This window comes from Sycon ciliatum, chromosome 7 (genome assembly GCF_964019385.1).
Source record: "Sycon ciliatum chromosome 7, ocSycCili1.1, whole genome shotgun sequence".
NCBI classification, from domain to species: domain Eukaryota; kingdom Metazoa; phylum Porifera; class Calcarea; order Leucosolenida; family Sycettidae; genus Sycon; species Sycon ciliatum.
This window is the reverse complement of record NC_088649.1, coordinates 10,339,025-10,345,093: the sequence shown is the minus strand read 5'-3', so window position 1 is coordinate 10,345,093 and position 6,069 is coordinate 10,339,025. Positions and strand designations below refer to the sequence as shown.

Here is a 6,069-nt window from a genome sequence, read left to right as displayed (position 1 = left end):
TGAAGAAGATAACAAGGCTGCAATGACGCTTAAAAGTTCTGAAAAAAACTCCCACAAGGCCGTACAGAAAGGAAGGTACCAGTTGACCCCTGGACACAGCATTCCTGGGTACTGTCCACCCACCTCGCACTAAAACTATCCAACTCCACTTAGGAGGCCGAAAGAAGCACACAGCGGCTAGTATGGACACTGCATGTGGACTTGTTCTTGCTGTGGTGGTCTTGTGCTGTGGTGGTCTTGTGCTGTGGTGGTCTTGTGCTGTTGTGGTCTTGTGCTGTGGTGGTCTTGTGCTGTGCTGGTCTTGTGCTGTTCTGGTCTTGTGCTGTGGTGGTCTTGTGCTGTGGTGGTCTTGTGCTGTGGTGGTCTTGTGCTGTGGTGGTCTTGTGCTGTGGTGGTCTTGTGCTGTGGTGGTCTTGTGCTGTGGTGGTCTTGTGCTGTGCTGGTCTTGTGCTGTTCTGGTCTTGTGCTGTGCTGGTCTTGTGCTGTGCTGGTCTTGTGCTGTGCTGTGCTGGTCTTGTTCTGTGCTGGTCTTGTTCTGTGCTGGTCTTGCGCTGTGCTGGTCTTGTGCTGTGCTGGTCTTGTGGTGTGGCGGTTGAGAAGGGGCATGGTGTGGCAGTTGAGAAGGGGCATGGTGTGCAGTGTTGACTTGTGGTTAACTAGCAGTTTGGATGAGAAAATAGACTGACATGGATTGACTGGTGCTAATATTTACACGCACACACACACACACACACACACACACACACACACACACACACACACACACACACACACACACACACACACACAATCTCTCACATATACCCACAAACATACGTGCACGCGCACACGTTTCGCACACATACGCAACCACGTCAATCTCTCTGCATCCCTTGTAACTGTAATAATCTCTTAGATGCTCTACGTGCATACTGGAACCAAACTCGAAGCTACCCAAAGAACATAGTCGTCTTCCGCGATGGTGTTGGAGATGGACAGGTAAGGTTGGTTGTGTGTTTGTGCAGCCCAACTCGTGCCAAAGTGACCTCAGATAAACAAATAAGAGCCGTGGAGACAGCAGTTTGAAGGCTATGAGTAAGATTAAACGTGTGGTCATCACCAACCACACATCATCACAAGGAAGTCTAATATCGAGTAACCATAACGTTTTCTCGTGACAATCATCAGTGGTTTCCGTCACTAAAAGGCCAGTACCGAATGAAAGAGTATTTATCCGCCAGCCTAAGGTGGTATACTATGCTAATAATATTACTACTCAGTATAATTTACTATAGTTACAGTTCGCATGTCGCGCATGGAAGCGCATCTGTTAATGAAATCCGGCAGAAAAGCCGACGAAAGGCACTTCAATATTCCCATAATGTATAGCAGTGAAGAACAACTACGCCAGCGCAGCACTTTTTCTACAAGCATCAGCCATCTGCTAAAGAGTGATATGATTTAATTGCCGTGTTATGAGTCACCGTGCCACGAGTGGGAACGCGCACTGCAAGAAGAGGGGAAACGAGTCGGCCAAACAAAGGCCTGGCTTTACACTGCTTCAGGTGGGGGAATGAATAGTGTATTATCATCTGCGAACATATGGCCTAGCGAAATTTGTGCAAGCTTTTTGTCAAATCTCGACGGAAAAGGAGCTGAAAAACGAAAATTACTTGCTAAGTTGAAGTTGCTATCACTGTACTGGTGCCCAGTGCTGTACGACACCGGTGCAATGTCGTATACTTAGCGACACCGGTGTAATGTCGTATACTTAGCGCTTGCATGTCTGATTGTCAACTACATGCACTCGGAAAAAACTTGGTGTTTTGCGCAACCTCCGAATCGACCGATTTTCGTAGCCTTTTTCGAGGTTACTTATGTCGAACGCCACGAAACATGGCTTTCCGCAAACTCTCAATTGTTTGAAAAGGTAGTAGAAGTGGCGGTCAGCTTTCCTGCAACTTCATACATGAAAATCGACCTCTTCCCCTTTCCTCTATAACTCAAATAGTTTTCTATCGTACGGCCAGTTTTTGTCCCAGAGACGACAGTTTCGTCCTGCACCAGTTGCTGTGAAATACTAGTGAGTAGTAGCTGGTATCTGCTTTTTAGCCTGATGTGTAACACCTTTGCTGGGGAAAGTGTGATGCAAGGATCACAGTCCGGTTCCTGTGGAAGTGGTTCCTTGGCCGTCTCCACTCTAAATGCCCAGATACTGGTCTACATTCGTTAGTACGATGTTGGTTACAGGACAAACCTCATTGGTAGACAATCATCAAAAATCCGCTGACGCCTGAAACGCGTACATTCAAGTTTGGATGGTAGATAATACTAAGAGTATATACCCCCCCCCCCCCCCCCTAAAGAGTGCATGGGGTCTCCGACGGCGAAAACTCACATCATATGTCTCAGATACGTTCGTACTAAGTAAAAACAAAGGATAGCGTGCGCGCAATCCGAATATCTGCCATGATCATGCTGAGGATTTGCATACCCGCAGTGAGTTTCTGTCACAGAGTGCTTTTTTATTACTCCGCTACTCGCTAAAAACGGGCTGGACAGTGGAAGCGTACAACTGCAATGCTGCACCGCGTGATGTGAGTTTTCCCCGTCGGCGTACCCCATGGAAAGGGTATCAGGAGTTGCACACTCTTCGGGGGTTATATACGTCCTGTTTGATGATCACCTGGCTTAGTTTCTCTCCACCTCTATCCTTATTACATCCCTCCCCAATTTCATTAATTACTGCTTTCTATCTGCATTCGCCACCTTTTCATTGGGCAGATCTGCCCGTTTGGTTTGCGAATTAAAATTAAGACAAAAAAATTGAACCCCCGGCTTGTCTTCTAAGGAGGGTATCTCTGTCTGTATTGGCTTAAGGTCATAAAACATCGCTTGCTAGGAAGCCAATCTTTCCAAAAAAACACAAGGATCCATGTGTGGGATTCAAACGCAGCGTACGGTGTCCTACCAATGAGGTTTAACGCCCGCATGCCCACACGCACGTATGCGCCCACACAGGCATATGGGGCCCTTTCCTTCCACACTGTGAGGAGAAGGAAAGATATGATTGTTGTTGCCCTGGCAACTAGTCTCGGTGATGTAAAGTAGATGTGATAGGTGAAGTTTGTGCACATTGTCAAGTGTGTTTTGAAATATGATACACATCTACGGCCATAGCGATTTTAAAAGCTGTGTGTTGTGGCGACGTTCTCTCAGACTACATGCACTAGACATGGTTAGCATTTTACCATTCACGCTAAGTCCAACGGCAATCGCACCCAATACCCAAAATACCGTCGGTTCGGTATCGTTTTGGGGCTTTTTCGACTCCCTGGTTTCAACGATAGAAAGCTCTGTTTAGCGGGAGAACGAAACGATAAGATTACAACCAGGGTTACGTCACAAGTCGATCGTTGTGGCAGAAATCGAAGTGCTAACCTCTCTCTCAACACCCAAGAAAAAACAGTACAGGCTGACGGTCATGGTTAGCGTGAATGATAAAATGCTAGCCACGTCTACTGTGTGTTCCTCCGGTGCATGGTCACATTGCCGTCCCTTGGCATCTGTGCTTCTTTGGTGCACTGTGTACACATGTGTGTGTGTGTGTGTGTGTGTGTGTCTGTGCGTGTGTTTGTGTGTGTGTGTGTGCGTGGGTGTGTGTGTGTGTGTGTGTGTGTGTGTGTGTGTGTGTGTGTGTGTCACACTAGTAGCAAGTATTACCTTCACTGGGGGCAGGGGTAACTGCAGTTGGATCCCGGGACGGATACCCTGATGCCGTCAATCCTTTTTCTGCACCTTGTCCTCACCCACTTACTGAGGTGTGGTGAGCCCATAAAGGAAGGTTCAAGGTTATGGAAAGACCAAAGAGGGGAATTGCGTTCCCCTCTTTGGTCTTTCCATAACCTTGAACCTTCCAAGTTGGAAGGCTGTCGGTTAGCGCTACGGAGATGTGTTGAAGCTAGGTGTCAGGACGTCGAATGTCTCAGTACTCTTGTCAGTTTTGTGCCTAGTTATTGCACTTTCTGACTGTATAGTATCCAGTTACAGTGATGGATAGTTACTCTTAACTCGTATCCATATGTCCTTTTCCTTTCTACAATAATAATAATAATGATTTTTAATTTGGGGATCACGAGACATACAGAGCATGCATACATGCGGAAGGAGTGTAAATAATTACGACGAAATGAGAATGGAAAGCCAACGGGAATGGGTGAAGCAGTCTCTAAGACCATTCCCGTCACTGAATGATGCCTCCAAAATCCGGTTCCCCCATGCGGATTTTGGCACTGAAAATTGTACCCTGGAACCTCTCTAATATGGCTTCCGTACTTCGTGTGGTAGTTCCGCTTCCCTCCAACCAGGAATCTATTGCTTCAGAAATGCTGTAACATCGTGTGGGCCCCTTGTATTCTTTTGCGTTTTTCACTTAGCTGGCTTATGTTCGTGACAATGAGTGCGACCAGATCATACGTGGCATAGAACGTATTGTGCCTGAAGGACAGACGTAAGTTGAAGACGTTGTTGTCACTTCGCACTGTGTCTGTATGTAACCGTGGAGCACATCTATTCGATGACGACGTTGGCTATAGAGGATTGTTAATTACAAGACCTTTCCAGAAAGCCTACTTGTCGAAACTGATGAAGGGAAACGAAAGTTGTAATCCGAACAGCTTGCACAATATGTAGTGCATTCAGCCATTTCACTAAAAATCAAGTTAGCACTGAAAGGGTCAATGTGAGCATATCATAAGGAATAGGCTACAAGGAGCCGAAAACCTCATCATCTTTCAGTCTTTACCGGCATAGATGATTTTGCAAACACATTTTGCTGTTTTGTGACCCGGCACTTCAATAACAGGGGCGTAGGAAGGTAATTAGTGTGGCACGGTCAGCCATCTTAAGTACAACTTACTGGTGGGGCAGGGGACCTGGGGTGGCTGAGGCGAAAAGTTTGGAAAATTAGAGCCCAAATCAGCGCATTTTATTGATTCACGGGGTACTTGGGGCAAATAGTGGTACGGTCAATACCGTAGTGACCATACCGTGTGCGACGCCCCCTGAATAAGGATGTGTATGCTGAGATGCTGTGCAATTTTACCATCTCTCCTCTGCAGCGTTGGCGTGTGCTTCGTTGTTGTTCAGAAGCGGATCAACCACCGCTTCTATAGGACGAGAGGTCGTTACAAGGAAAACCCATTGCCCGGAACAGTCATTGACGATGTCGTTACGCGCGAAAAATGGTATGTACTCTGCATACAACTTGCTACAATGTGTCAACTTACAGCCTGTTTGGGTTCGTTCCTGTCACTTGAGTTGAACCTTTGAACCTTTGAGTTGAACCTTGGTCTGAAAATTGTAGCCTGCAGGCATGGTGACCAGGTGACTGGTGTACGCACGAGCACGTGGCAGCTTGCCCGGCCGTGTTCGATTGGCGGAGAGGACCGAACGCTGCATCGCAGCCCTTTCGGACCAAAACCAGTCGACTCAGCATCCAAAAGACTACAACATATGGGCCAATTGCCGTCATCCATCCTTTTTATAAGAATGAAATGGCGCTTTTAGTTACACTTTGCATTCAAATCCCCATCTAGTAGGGCGCAGTTGCAGTTTCGGTGGAAGTGGGCAGTTCGATTAGGAGTAAAGGAGGAAGACTGCTTCCTCGAACCAAGACCATTCGACTCAGCACCCGAAGACTACAACTGGTGAAAAATTGATTTTGGGATATACTTCCGGTTGGAGACCTCACTGAGGAGGGGATATGTTAACCGTTGGAGATCCCACTGAGGAGGGATATGTTAACCATTGGAGACCCCACTGGGGAGGGATATGTTAACCGTTGGCGATCTCACTCACCTGCTCACAATCCTTGGGCACGCTGTAAGAAGGCCATAGGCCTGTTGGGTATACCCAAGTAAAATAATAATACATACTACTACTACTACTACTACTGCTGCTGCTGCTGCTGCTGCTGCTGCTGCTGCTGCTGCTGCTGCTGCTGCTGCTGCTGCTGCTGCTGCTGCTGCTGCTGCTGCTGCTACTACTACTACTACAATATGATGGCTGACTTGTGATCAGTTGTTTCCA

At 47.2% G+C, this 6,069-nt stretch overlaps 1 long non-coding RNA gene across 1 annotated transcript in view; it reads left to right on the top strand.

Moving 5' to 3' along the window:
* The first annotated feature begins 5,142 nt into the window (after positions 1-5,142).
* Positions 5,143-6,069, top strand: part of LOC135820581 (uncharacterized) — a 4,366-nt gene continuing 3,439 nt past the window's right edge. Inside the window, exon 1 of the long non-coding RNA XR_010554121.1 lies at positions 5,143-5,225. This is a non-coding gene — a long non-coding RNA (uncharacterized LOC135820581). The remainder of the gene's footprint in view (positions 5,226-6,069) is intronic.